The following is a 14,732-nucleotide window of genomic DNA, read 5'->3' on the forward strand; positions in this document are numbered from 1 at the left end:
TTTGTGCAGATTTAAGTATGTATGTGCTTAAATTGTTATTTGCATGTTTTTGTATACACATTTTTCTAGTTTCCTGGATTGCATAGTAGTATAAGGCTACTCTTCACTTACAAAGATGATGTCAGCTTCCAGCTCTGACCCCATACCACTCTGTTTTCTTCCTCTTCTTATGGATATCAGCTTTTTAAAAATGGTTTATGGGGGATGCTAGAAACCAACCCAATATTATGCTTTGTCTTTCCGTTTTTTATCCTTTGTTTTATAATATAGGCAGGTGTGTGTACTTATATGTAGCATCCTATATATACTCTTCTCATCTTTTTTCACCTGACAACATAATTTACAGATTAATCTATAATTAGCAATTAATAAAGACACTTTCCTTTTTATAGCTATGTATTGCTCTGTTGTGTGGATAGTTGTTAGTTTGTTCAACCAGCCCCTTATTAATGGACAATTGGGTTGATTTTAGCCTTTTGCTATTATAAATAGTTCTGTAGTGAGTAGGCCTTTGCATATATTGTTTCCTATTTTTACCATCTGCAGTATAGATTACTAGAAGTAATATTGCTAAGTCAGAGAGTAGATAGTGTATTTTTGCTGGATATTGCTAAATGAACCTGCATAGAAGGTATACTATGTGTTAGAAATGCTTGTTCCTCAGTAATGTAAAGAAATAGCACTTGAACATAAATTTAATTTCCTCAGCAAGGCCATTTTTACTTTCTGCAGAAAGGGTACACTCACCAGCAGTTTTGCCACGAGAGTACACCGAACAAAGGAGACAGGGTCATTTAAAACCTGACGCATCCACCCTACTACTGTGTCTGGTTTCCATTGGCTGGGATGGAACCTCACATTCTATATTTGTCCCGATTGGCTAGCAACTTAGAACTTTTTTTTTTTTGAGACGGAGTCTCACTCTGTCGCCCAGGCTGGAGTGCAGTGGCCAGATCTCAGCTCACTGCAAGCTCCGCCTCCCGGGTTCACGCCATTCTCCTGCCTCAGCCTCCCGAGTAGCTAGGACTACAGGCGCCCGCCACCTCGCCCGGCTAGTTTTTTATATTTTTTAGTAGAGACGGGGTTTCACCATGTTAGCCAGGATGGTCTCGATCTCCTGACCTTGTGATCCGCCCGCCTCGGCCTCCCAAAGTGCTGGGATTACAGGCTTGAGCCACCGCGCCCGGCCGCAACTTAGAACTTTTTAAAAGAGGCAAAGGCAGAGGAGAACAAAGGAAAGAGGAAGTAACTTGTGGAATGCTGAGAAAGGTAGAAACACCTTCAAATAAGGAATAGGAACAGGCTGTGACCTAATGCTTGGACCAGTATAAGCATGCCAGGGCAAATATTTAGGCTAAATTGTGGGAGCTAAGAACATAAAGTGCATTGATTTCTTTATCACGGCTAGCAGATATTTAAGAATGTTAGCACAGGTCTTTGAATAAATTTTGCTTCTAAGAGAAGTTACTATTTATTCCTAATTAGATGGGGAGGAAAGTTTTTGAAGAGGAACCTCTATTTTGCTTTTTACAGATGTATGAAAGTTTCCCTACAGCCTCACTGTCAGAATATGTTGTCAAGCTTTTGGATTTTTTCAGTTAAACGGGTGGGAAATGATATTTCAATGTAATTTAAACTTGCATTTCCCTTAGTATAAGCAGGTTTGAGCATTTTTTTCATATAGCTAAGAACTACTTGTGTTTCTGTTCTGTGAATAGTTTATGAGGTTGTTGTTCCTTTATTTTTAGAATCTCTTTGAGATTGTGACTGACAGACCCTAAGGTGACCCCCAGTAATTCCCTTCCCTGCAGTGGGGATGGGTCCTGTGACTTGCTTGTAATCAACAGAGTATAGCAAAGGTGATAGAATGTCAATCTCTTGATTAGGCTAGGTCATATGGCAAAAATAGGAGGCCACTCCTGTGACTACATCAACGTTATAGAAGACTCTGTCTTAAGCAGACCAGAGTAGGAGACTCCTCAGGGTTGGCTTGATGAAGTCAAGAGCCATATTGGTGAAGCCCATGTGGCAAGGAACTGCAGGGAACCTCTAGGATCTGAGGGTGGCCTCCAGCCGACAGCTATTAAAAAGCCAGGGCCCGTCAGTCCTGAGCCACAAGGAATTGAATTCTTAACAACTTGAGTGAGTTCAGAGCAAATTCTTCCCCAGTTAAGCCTCTAGGAGAGAACACAGCTTGGCCGACACCTTGTTTGTAGCCTCGGGGACCCTCAGTAGAGGGTCCAGCTGAGCTGTACTCACTCTTGACCCACAGAAATAGCAAGATAATAAGTGTGCGTTGTTTTAAGCCATTAAGTTTGTAGTAATTACATAGCAATAGAAAACCAATATTGAGATATTACTGTTTTGTCTGTGATACCAATGATAAGTATTTTTTCTAGTTTGTCACTTGTCTTTTTGCTATTCTTTTTATGTCTTTTAGTATCCAGAGTTTTTTGTCTTTATGTAATCCAGTTTCTTTTCCTGTATTCTGATCTTTTTTAGTCCTAGCTAGAAAAATTTTGGCCAATCCCAGATAATAGAGGAATTTACTCATATTCTCTTCTAGTACTTGTATGGAGTCATGTTTTATAATTAAATACCCAATTTTCTTGATAAATGATGGGAGGAGTAGACTCTATTGTTCTTCCATATGGCTGAACAGTTGGTCTGACATCATTTAGTTGAAAGTCATTCATTTCCTTTCAGGTTTGTGATGTTGTCATTATTTATGCTAAGCTTATACTAAATTTGTTTATAGCAAACTTATACTAGATTTCTAAATTTCTAAATGTAATTGGATCTTTTTTCTCTTCTTTTCCCATTGGTTTGTCTGTCTGTGCATGGGCCCTGCTATGCTGTTGAATAGAGAAGCCCTGGAGTTAACTTGCTCTGCAGTGGGGCTCACATCCTGCTAGTTCTTTTTCCAGAGTTTACCTGTCTGTTCCCTGCTTATTTATTCTTTTCCAAATGAACTTTATAATTAACTTGTCGGCCGGGCGCGGTGGCTCAAGCCTGTAATCCCAGCACTTTGGGAGGCCGAGAAGGGCGGATCACGAGGTCAGGAGATCGAGACCATCCTGGCTAACACGGTGAAACCCCGCCTCTACTAAAAAAAAAAAAACTAGCCGGGCGTGGTGGCGGCCGCCTGTAGTCCCAGCTACTCGGAGGCTGAGGCAGGAGAATGGCGTAAACGTGGAAGGCGGAGCTTGCAGTGAGCTGAGATCTGGCCCCTGCACTCCAGCCTGGGCGATAAAGCGAGACTCTGTCTCAAAAAAAAATTGTCTAGCTCCAGAAAAAAACCCCTGATAATATATTTAACATGATTGTGTAGCACTTACAAGTTAACTTAGGGAGAACTGACGTATTTATTAGGATTTTGTGTCTTTTTGTCCAAGAATATGGCATGTACATCTTTCCATTAGTTCAAGTCTTCCTTTGGGACCTTTTGGAGTTTCTCATTGTTTTCCTCTTAAATGTTTTAGACATTTATTGTTAAATTTGTGCTTAATATTTTAAGATGTTTGTCTTGATATTCATAAATGAGATTTTTTGTGGGGGAGGTTCAGTCTTTGTCAGGTTTTTGAAATCAATGTTCATTTCATAAAACAAATTGGGAAGCTTTCCTTTAAAAAAATATTTGGCTTAAGTAGCAGTAGGATTTCCTCTGACACTCTTCTCTGTGCCTGGTGGTTTGTTTTGTTGTATTTTGTTTTTTTTTTTTTTTTTTGGAGTTTTTGTTTTGGGGAACTCTTTTACGACTTTCTTTGGGACTGGGGTCAATTTTAATAAGTCGTGTTTTCTTTAAAAGTTACTCTCTTCTAGCTAGGTGTAGTGATGCACACCCGTAATCCCAGCTGTTCAGGAGGCTGAGAGGAGGATAACTTGAGCCTGGAGTGTGGAGTTTGAGTCTAGCCCGGGCAACAGAGGGAGACCCTGTCTCTTAAAAAAAAAAAAAAAAAAAGAAAAATTTACATTTTCAAGTTGATTTTGTTAGAACTATACAAAATCACCTCTTTTTAAAATTTCCTCTCACAGTGTTTTCAAATTTATTGTTAAGAAATCATGGACTGGCCAGGCGCGGTGGCTCAAGCCTGTAATCCCAGCACTTTGGGAGGCCGAGACGGGCGGATCACGAGGTCAGGAGATCGAGACCATCCTGGCTAACCCGGTGAAACCCCGTCTCTACTAAAAAATACAAAAAACTAGCTGGGCGAGGTGGCCGGCGCCTGTAGTCCCAGCTACTCGGGAGGCTGAGGCAGGAGAATGGCGTGAACCCGGGAGGCGGAGCTTGCAGTGAGCTGAGATCTGGCCACTGCACTCCAGCCTGGGCGACAGGGCAAGACTCCATCTCAAAACAAAAACAAAAACAAAAACAAAAACAAAACAAAACAAAAAAAAAGAAATCATGGACTAAGAGGAAGACTTGGTACTTTTGCTGGCGTGTTGAGTAGTTTGTTTCATAAGGAAACCCTCGAATGAAACTGCTTAAACTGGTTAGCCGTGTTTCTTGCCTCTCCTTCACAATAAACACTCATTTCCTAGGATGTGGTATACTGTATACTCTTCTCTAAGCTTTCCCATTGCACAGAATGTAAACAATGTCCTTTAACCTTTTCTGGAACAGAAATACACTTCAAAAATTATACAAACAAGTATGTATTAATTGTTAATACTAAGCACTGTGCTAAGCATATGGGTCTGAAAAGATGGAAATGAGCCCTGTCCTCAGGGGCCTCATTTATGGTAAGTACAGCAGTGCTTACCCTACAGGCAAATTGTCTGTTGGGATATATTGGGTTCACATATCTGTAAAGGATGATTCTGCTGTCATTAATTGTCCCCCTCCAAAATCACAATGTTGAGCGTCTCATTTTCCAGCCATGACATTTCATCTTTCTGGTTCCCTCTGTCTAGTAACAACTCCAGCAATTATTTAGCCACACCAGGACCTCTAATCCATTGGCCTATCCACATTTTTCCTCTTGCCTCATACTTCCACATCCTCATATCTCTGTTTCCCTGGCTTAAATCTGTGATTTGTCATAATCATCCCACTGTATATACCTTGCCCCATTCCTGTACTGTTGTACCTCCCTGGCAAAAACCCACCTCTCAGCTTATAAGGCACCTATCCCTGAGCAGCTACCAGACCATGACTGAAGAAAAACGTAAAACCATAGTGACTTGTCTCAATTTAATAAATTCAGGTTCACAACTGGTTAGCCTTTTATTCATTTAACTTTGAAGAACGTATGAGTTGATGTCTAACTGCTGAAGTTTTGGCCCTGTTAACTATTCAAGTTTATGATTGAAAGAATTTGTGACTAGTTGTTTTGCCTTAAGTAACCTGAGATACTTGCTTTGACTGTCCTTTCAAAGGCTTTCAGACTTGGATATTAAAGGCATGGTAATTGCCTTTAGAAGGGATAGCAAACAGTATGAAACAAAAGGATTTTGTTGTGTAGATACTAGATTCATTATTCATTCATTATTAGTTTAGATTTTGATTTTAGCTTTTGATTTTTGTTTGGATGTTTTTAGTTTCTTAAGCAGGTGAGAAATTTATTGAATAATAGACATCTGATTTCTTTGCATTTCCTTCATATTTGGGTGTTGGCTTCTTTTTTTTATTTTTGGAGACAGTCTTGTTCTGTTGCCCAGGTTGGAGTGCAATGGCATGATCTTGACTCACTGCAACCTCTGCCTCCCGGGTTCAAGCGATGCTGAAAATCCTCAGCATCCAGAGTAGCTGGGATTGCAGGCATGTGCCACCACACCCAGCTAGTTTTTGTTTTTGTTTTTGTTTTGAGACAGAGTCTCGCTCTGTTGCCCAGCTGGAGTGCGGTGGTGCAACCTCGGCTCACTGCAACCTCTGACTCCCTGGTTCAAGCAATTCTCCTGCCTCAGCCTCTTGAGTAGCTGGGATTAGAGGCACGTGCCACCACGCCCAGCTAATTTTTGTATTTTTAGTAGAGACAGAGTTTCACCATGTTGGCCAGAATGATTTCAATCTCCTGACCTTGTGATTGGCACACCTCGGTCTCCCAAAGTGCTGGGATTACAGATGTGAGCCACCACACCCGGCCCAGTTTTTGTATTTTTTTAAGTAGAGACAGAGTTTTACCATGTTGGCCAGGCTGGTCTTGAACTCCAGATCTCGGGCAATCCACCCACCTTAGCCTCCCAAAGTTCGCCTGGCCCTAACTTCTCGACCTATCTGAAAACAGATAGTGCCTTTGTTGCTTCTGAACACCATTCTCCTTAATTGTATAAAAGAAATGATGGGATTTTATAAACGTGGGTTTTTTTTTGTTTTGTTTTGTTGAGACGGAGTCTCGCTCTGTCGCCCAGGCTGGAGTGCAGTGGCCGGATCTCAGCTCACTGCAAGCTCTGCCTCCCGGGTTTACGCCATTCTCCTGCCTCAGCCTCCGGAGTAGCTGGGACTACAGGCGCCCGCCACCTCGCCCGGCTAGTTTTTTTTTTGTAGTTTTAGTAGAGACGGGGTTTCACCGTGTTAGCCAGGATGGTCTCGATCTCCTGACCTCGTGATCCGCCCGTCTCGGCCTCCCAAAGTGCTGGGATTACAGGCTTGAGCCACCGCGCCCGGCCAAATGTGGATGTTTTTAAATTTAGTATTATGATTTACTTTGTAAAAAATACTCTCTAAAGAATTATAATATGGTCTGGGAAAAAGAATAACATCTGCCTGATAGAGTTGTTGAGAGTTAATATATTTTACAGCTCAGGAAACCAAGGGATCATGATGTTGAGCTGTTGCAGATCGGATGAGCCGGGGTGGTTATTCCATGAAGAATCTGGACAGAGTTGCTCAAATCCTGTTGGTGAGGTCTTTGAGCAGAAAGCTTTTTCATTTTGCCCTTAGGTGCTGGCAGGTAGCCAAGAGGGAACCTAAGGAAAGTAGTTTCCCGGATTTTTTTTGTTTGTTGTTGTCAGTGAATTCTGTAAGATTAGTCTGCCTGTTTTTATCACAAAGACCATTATTTAAGTTTTGAAATTGGACAATAAATTCCTGCGTTGTTTCTTGTACCTTTTCCAAAAATAAACATGACTGTTGTTCTGAGCTAGTTTTTATACTATTGTTGAATAAGATGGTCATGACCTCTATGCATAGTATTAAGGTATTGCTTAGCCCAAACAAGATAGTAACAGATTTGTTTAGAAATTTGCAAGCATGACCATATTACAGTAATTTTTTCATTTATTAACAAATATTTTTCCATTTATTAACAAATACTTATTAAATTGTTGCTATATTCTATGCATTATTATAACCTCCAGGGATAGACAAAAGCTGTTCCCCTATTGGAGCTTACTTTCTGGTATGGGAGAGATAAACAATAAATAATAAACTCAGTGAATAAGTAATTATGTATATGTAAGAAGGTGATAAATTCCATGGAATAAGGAAGACCAGCTTAATGTTTAGTGACTGGGTTGAAGTTTTAAATAGGGTAATCTTGGTAGGGCCTTATTGAGAAGATGATATTTGAGCAAAGATTCAATGGCAGTGAAAGAAGCCATCATGAAATTACCTGGGAGGAAGAGTGTTCTAGACTGAGTGAAGAGCCAGTGCGTAGTCCGTAATGGAGTATAATTGAAATGTTTGACCCACAAGGAGACGTGTGTCTAGGACAAAATGAATGCAGAGAGAAGGTAGTGGGAGAAGTGCTCAGGGAGATAATTACAGATTATGTAGGGACTTGTAGGTCTTTGTAGGGAACAGATGGGTGGTCATGTCTACCATTGATATTATATGTTAAGTCTAGATCTAATGACAAAAAATTAATATCTGTTCAGTATCTACTATATTCATCCTATAGATACTTTTCAGCATTTTCTGTGGGCTATTCATTGTGGTAAGTGAAGGGAAAACATTAAACAAGAAAACAAACAGCAAAAGCAAGTCACAGTCCTTGTGGAGATTGTCTTGGTTCAGTGCAAAGGGTGGTGTTTTGTGTGTCAGTCATTGTATCTGACACTTTACATATTTTACCTTGTGTAATTCTGAGTATTTCATTTCATTCTGATTATCCAGTAAGATGGACAATGTCGTTAACTTGGAATACAGTTGATGAAAATGAGGCTAAGAAAATCTGCTAATTTTTCCAAAGTTGCATGACTGATATATGGCAGAATGGGATTAGAATTCAGTCTTGTCTTTTCATTATACCCAAATCTGGCTGTGCATCAGAGTTAACTTGGAGGCTTGTTGAAGCTAAAGATTCCTTAACGTAACCTCTGGGAATTCCCATTTAGCATAGCTGGCGTGAAGCCCTGGGAATCTGTAGTTTTAATAAATACTCCAAGGATTTCTGTATTTTGAAACTACTGCCCTCCGTTACTGTATTTAAGGTAGCGTGATACAAGTGATTATGGGAACCTTTGTCTTCTATTTTTAAAGAAAATGGTTTTGTTGTTTCACTGTTTAGTATCATGCTTGTTACAAGATTTTTAGAGATGCTCTTTGTCAGGCAAGGATTTCCCTATTTTTCCTAGTTTGTTAAGAATTGAGTGTTGAATTGTAATAAACTTTTTATCTCCATTGATCAAACCATGTGTTTTTTTTCTTTTCATTTATGGAGGTGGTAGATTACGGTTTTTCAAATATTGGACCAACTTTGAGTACCTGAAGTAAATACAACTTATTCATGGTATATTCAGTTTTTAAAAACATGGTTGGTTTCAGGGCTTTTTTTTTTTTTTTTTTTTTTTTTTTTTTTTTTAAGATTTCTGTGATCTCTCTGAGATTGTCTGTAATATTCTTTCCTTAAGCTGCCCTTATTTGGTGTCAGGGTGGCAACAGCCTCAGAAAGGGGCATGGAGAATCTTTCCTCATTTTCTGTCCTCTGAAGGCCATTGCATCTACCTAAAATCATCCGTTCCTTAGATACTTGGTAGAACTCACTTTTAAAATCACCTAGAAATGTTTTTATGATAGTTTAACATTCACAGAGACTATAGGGCATCCAGCTTCCTGATTTTCCAGAGCTGGTGTTGTGCATTTATGTTTTTCTAGGAATTTGATCATTTCACCTGAATTTGTAAACAGTACCCCTATTTTAAATGTGTCTGTATTTACGCCTCTTTCTCATTGTTGTCTTATTTGTGCATTTTTCTGATATGTTTTGCCAGTGTTTGTGTAACTGCCCGATGGGTTCTTCCTGCCCACTCCACAGAGAAAATCATACCCTGAGACCATAGCATTGCAGGCAAGAAAGAACCTTCATTCACGTGAAGCTGGCCCAGGCAGGAGAACTGGGCTTATCACTCACATCCGTTTTCCTGAAGGCTCAGGGTTTTTATGGACAGTTGGGTGGGCAGGGAGCTAGGGAATGGGTGTGGCTGATTGGTTGGGGATGAAATCATAGGGGGGTGGAAAACAGTCTTTGTGCACTGAGTTCACCTCTGGGACCAGTTGAGTCATGAGTCACAAACCTGGGTAGGATCCGTATGAAAGATATCTCAAAAAAACAATCCAGGTTTGCTATATGTAAAATGTTCGTTCCCTGGTGCCATAAAGAAATAGCACTCGAATATAAATTTAATTCTCTTATCAAAGCAGTCTTTATTTTCTGCAGAAAGGGTGCTCATCACAGATGGAATAATGGCGAGAGCACATTTGAACAAAGGAAGTAATTTTTATCCCTTATGCTGTTCCTGCTACTGTGTCCTGTCTCCATTGGCTGGAACCGGACCGCAGAATCTAAATTAAAACCTGATTGGCTAACAGTTTAAAACTTTTCTAAATAGGTAAAAGTAATGGAAAGACAAAGGAAAAGAGGAAGTTGCTTGTGCCAAATAGGGAAGGGGCATAGGCTGCGAGCTGGAACGTGCCTATGAGCATGTCCAGCACAAATATTTTGGTGAAGGTACAAGGACGTAGAATGTACTGTGTGCCTATGAGCATGTTTCACAGCTACGTAGAATAGGGCTTAACAAAGAGTTATTAGCATAAAGAGGCTTAAAGGAAGTTAGTCTTTAAAAGAAACTATTATTTCTAACACGATTTACTCTTTAACAAGAAGGGAAACTTTGAAGAGGAACTTTTTACTTTCTACAGGTTCTACAATAATGATGTTATCTATAGGAACGATGGAGGAAGTCATGAATTTTGCGACGTCTGGCCGCATGCTCCCGAGCGGTAAGGGATTATAGAAACTACACCTACATTTCAGTGGAGTTTAGGCCCTTCCAGTTCCCATTATCATATTCTTGCTTACAAAGGTGGTTTTCAGTCCCTGATCAAGGAAAGGGGCTAGTTGCAGGGAGGGGCTGTTCTCATCCTTGCTCCTAAGTTAACCTGGAAACCACATTTCTCCTAAAGTTATACACCCAGGAGTGACCAGGGACAGTTGGGAGGTCAGAAGCAAGATGAGGTCAGCTATGTCGGAATTTCTTTTACTGTCATAATTTTGCAAAGGCAGTTTTATTTTGTTAATTTTACTGATCTTTTAAAGAACCAGCATTTGGCTTCTGTTGTCTTATCTTCATTTTCTATTAATTCCTGATAATGTTTTTATTATTATTTTATGTTCCTTGGGTTTATTCAGTTATATTTTTCTTAATTCATAGTTTGTGGTCATATTTTCTAATATAGGCATCAAAAGCTATACATTTAGCCATATCCTGTGGGTTTTTAAAAAGTTGTATTTTCACTCCTTAGTTCTGTAGAAATCTCTGTAGTGTTCATTTGCACATTTTGTAACGTTTCTAGTTACTTTGTTACCATTGGTTTTCGGTGGACTTGTCTTGGTCACAGCATGTGGCTCTTTGACCACACCTCAAGAGCCTTTGCTCTTACTCCACCCTCCCCCAGATAGCTCTTCCCCACATAGCCGCCGTACTCACTATTTAGTTTACGTCTTGACGCAAGTATCACGTTTTCAGGGAGGCCTTCCCTCTCCATCTTCCTGAAGCTTCACACACCTTCTCCTTTTTGCTCTTCACTGCTTTATTTTCTCTCCTCAGAACTTACCACTTTCTAAAACGTTATTTAACACAGTGTTCGCAGCTGGATAGAGAAGGAAGTAAAGCCATTACGGGGTGTATAGCTGGAGACAGAAATGGAATTAAATCATAAGGAAAGTGGGGAGGGCTGAGTGCCTGGACTTTGCCTGTCATGAGGCTGAAGACATAGGGGTAGATGCAGCTGAGGAGTCAGTGTTGTGGTTGGAGAGGAAGATTTTTTTTTTTTTCAATGGAGTCTCACTCTGTCACCCAAGCTGGAATGCAGTGCGATCTCGGCTCATTGCAACCTCTGCCTCCCTGGTTCAAGCAATTTTCTCCTGTCTCAGCCACCCAAGTAGCTGGGATTACAGGCGCCTGCCACCACGCCCAGCTAATTTTACGTATTTTTAGTAGAGACGGGGTTTCACCATGTTGGCCAGGCTGGTCTCCAACTCCCGACCTCAGGTCCTAGGCCTCCCAAAGTCCTAGAATTACAGGTGTGAGCCACCGCACCCAGCCGCAGAGGAGGTTTTAACTTAGAAGTGAAGAGGTCATCACATCCGTCCTGGATGATGATGAAATTGAGGGTAGGGCAAAGTTCCTTATGTGGAATTTAGGTAAAGGTGACAGCAGGAACACTAACCAAGACATTTGGAGGCAGGTTGGACATGGTCCAACATGATAGTGGGAATCAGGCTAAAGAAAATGTGAGAAACCACATCAGTGTCCATCTTTCATAGCTGCTAATGGAGCAGCCCTTGCTTTCTTCAGGGTCTGTTTTGGGTGGTTCCCTTTTGTGAGGGCCAAGCAGCCCATGGTGGAAGTGGGAAGGCCAGGAGTGGTTTGAGGAAAACAACCTGTAAGTGTGAATCTTGCTGTGTGGTTGAAGAAGGGGTTGGCTCCCTAGGTGCCTAGTTCCTCCAGGATTCAGAGCATCCTGTCCAGTTACAGTCTTTAACTTTAGGATCTCATGGCCTTTGGAAGAAGCAGTGCTTTCTTGTTTGTTTACTTGCTCTTTGTCTAACCCTAAGCAAGCATTTTAGGGAGTTATAATGTCTGTTTCACCTAAATGTCACTGCTCTGTACATTTTTGTTGCAATATTTTTGTTGCACGTTGCATTTTTTTTTTTTTTTTTTGGTCTTTTCCTTTGCTCTCATGGGCTTCCTTACTTAGAGAACGTTTTCTTCTACTTCAGGTGTTTGTGTTTTTCTGTTTATGTCTTTAGTTTTAAAAGTGCCTGCAGCTAACATAGCAGTGCTTTCATTGGCGCCTGATTTTCCTTTGTACTCTTGTCATTTCCAGCCATGCCTCTGGTATTACTGTTGGTGGGAGTTTTTGTTTGGTTGGGTTTTTGTTTTGTTTTGGTATGTTACTGTTGTTTTGTTTTTTTATGTTACTGTTGTTTTGTTTTTTTACTTTTTAATTGACTTGTAATGGAATACTTAATAGTTCTTGGTTGGCAGACAGTTAAGAAACAGAACTGTTTACCATCTTCTAGGCTCATGGCATAACCTTGTACAAGAGAACCTGATTTTTCCAGTAGTGCTTTACTGATGCCGATTTGCTTTGTCCTGATCTTTTGGGGATAATACCTTTTTTTTTTTTTTTTTTGAGACGGAGTCTCGCTCTGTCGCCCGGGCTGGAGTGCAGTGGCCGGATCTCAGCTCATTGCAAGCTCTACCTTTCGGGTTCATGCCATTCTCCTGCCTCAGCCTCCCGAGTAGCTGGGACCACAGGCGCCCGCCACCTCGCCCTGCTAGTTTTTTGTATTTTTTAGTAGAGACGGGGTTTCACCGTGTTAGCCAGGATGGTCTCGATCTCCTGACCTCGTGATCCGCCCGTCTCGGCCTCCCAAAGTGCTGGGATTACAGGCTTGAGCCACCGCGCCCGGCCCGATAATACCATTTTTAAGATTATTTCATGCTGTAGAAATAAGTAACTTAAAAGCAGTATTTCTGTGCAGTTTTCTTATGTATCTACATTGCTTATATGGTTTCTCTGCCTTAAGTCTATTTAGTGAGATGATTTTATATGTGCATTGGCTCCTTAGAAAGAATTCCTTAGGAAATTGTATTAGCCTCCATGAAGATCAGATATCAGAAAGTTTAGGAAAAATAAGTGGCCTGTAATCCCAGCACTTTGGGAGGCCAAGGCGGGCAGCTCACCTGAGGTCAGGAGTTTGAGACCAGCCTGGCCTACGTGGTGAAACCCCATCTCTACTAAAAATACAAAAATTAGCCAGGCGTGGTGGCACACAGTTGTAATCCCAACTACTTGGGAGGCTGAGGCAGGAGAATTGCTTGAATCCGGGAGGCAGAGGTTGCAGTGAACCAAGATCCTGCCACTTTACTCCAGCCTGGGTGACAGAGTAAGACTCTGTCTTAAAAAAAAAAAACAAAACAGAGGTTGCAGAAGATAGAATATTGCTGAAGAGCGAGTGTACCTGTCTGATTCTTACTTTGGAAGCTTCCTCTCAGGGGTGTACTCCACCCTGTGAGGTGTGGGGTGTCAGACTGCCCCTAGTGGGGGATGTCTCCCAGTTAGGCTACTCAGGGGTCAGGGACCCACTTGAGCAGGCAGTCTGTCCGTTCTCAGATCTCAACCTCCGTGTTGGGAGATCCACTGCTCTCTCTTCAAAGCTGTCAGACAGAGTCGTTTGTGTCTGCACAGGCCTCTGCTGCTTCCCCTTTTGTTGTTTAGCTGTGCCCTGTCCCCAGAGGTGGAGTCTACAGAGACAGGCAGGTTTCTTGAGCTGCTGTGAGCTCCACCCAGTTCGAGCTTCCCAGCGGCTTTGTTTACCTACTTAAGCCTCAGCAATGGCGGGCGCCCCTCCCCCAGCCTCGCAGCCTCGCTGTTTCAGCTAGATCGCAGACTACTGTGCCAGCAATGAGGGAGGCTCCGTGGCCGTGGGACCCTCCCGGCCAGGTGTGGGTACAATCTCCTAGTGTGCCCGTTTGCTTAAAGCGCAGTATTGGGGTGGGAATTACCCGACCTTCCAGGTGTTGTGTGTCTCAGTTCCCCTGGCTAGGAAAAGGGATTCCCTTCCCCCTTGCGCTTCTCAGGTGAGGCAATGCCTCGCCCTGCTTCAGCTCTCGCTGGTCGGGCTGCAGCAGCTGACCAGCACCGATTGTCCGGCACTCCCTAGTGAGATGACCCCAGTACCTCAGTTGAAAATGAAGAAATCACCGGTCTTCTGTGTCGCTCGCGCTGGGAGTTGGAGACTGGAGCTGTTCCTATTCGGCCATCTTGCGAAAAAAACAAACAACCCCATCAAAAAGTGGGCAAAGGATATGAACAGACATTTCTCAAAAGAAGACATTCATACAGCCAACAGACACATGAAAAAATGCTCATCATCACTCGCCATCAGAGAAATGCAAATCAAAACCACAATGAGATACCATCTCACACCAGTTAGAATGGCAATCATTAAAAAGTCAGGAAACAACAGGTGCTGGAGAGGATGTGGAGAAATAGGAACACTTTTACACTGTTGGTGGGATTGTAAACTAGTTCAACCATTATGGAAAACAGTATGGCGATTCCTCAAGGATCTAGAACTAGATGTACCATATGACCCAGCCATCCCACTACAGGGTATATACCCAAAGGATTATAAATCATGCTGCTATAAAGACACATGCACACGTATGTTTATTGCGGCACTATTCACAATAGCAAAGACTTGGAATCAACCGAAATGTCCATCTGTGACAGACTGGATTAAGAAAATGTGGCACATATACACCATGGAATACTATGC

General features: G+C 41.8%; 1 protein-coding gene across 5 annotated transcripts in view; it reads left to right on the forward strand.

Moving 5' to 3' along the window:
- The window catches only part of GALNT11 (polypeptide N-acetylgalactosaminyltransferase 11), an 84,777-nt gene that overhangs the window by 40,984 nt on the left and 29,061 nt on the right, over positions 1-14,732 (forward strand). The window contains exon 1 of one of the 5 annotated variants that reach the window (XM_030933036.1): positions 10,127-10,162. The exons of the other annotated variants lie outside the window; for them this stretch is intronic. The gene's annotated coding sequence lies outside the window, so the exon portion shown is untranslated. Of the gene's footprint in view, positions 1-10,126; positions 10,163-14,732 lie in introns of those variants that run through there. 5 annotated transcript variants of the gene reach the window in all.

Source organism: Rhinopithecus roxellana, chromosome 6 (genome assembly GCF_007565055.1).
Source record: "Rhinopithecus roxellana isolate Shanxi Qingling chromosome 6, ASM756505v1, whole genome shotgun sequence".
Classification (NCBI taxonomy): Eukaryota; Metazoa; Chordata; class Mammalia; order Primates; family Cercopithecidae; genus Rhinopithecus; species Rhinopithecus roxellana.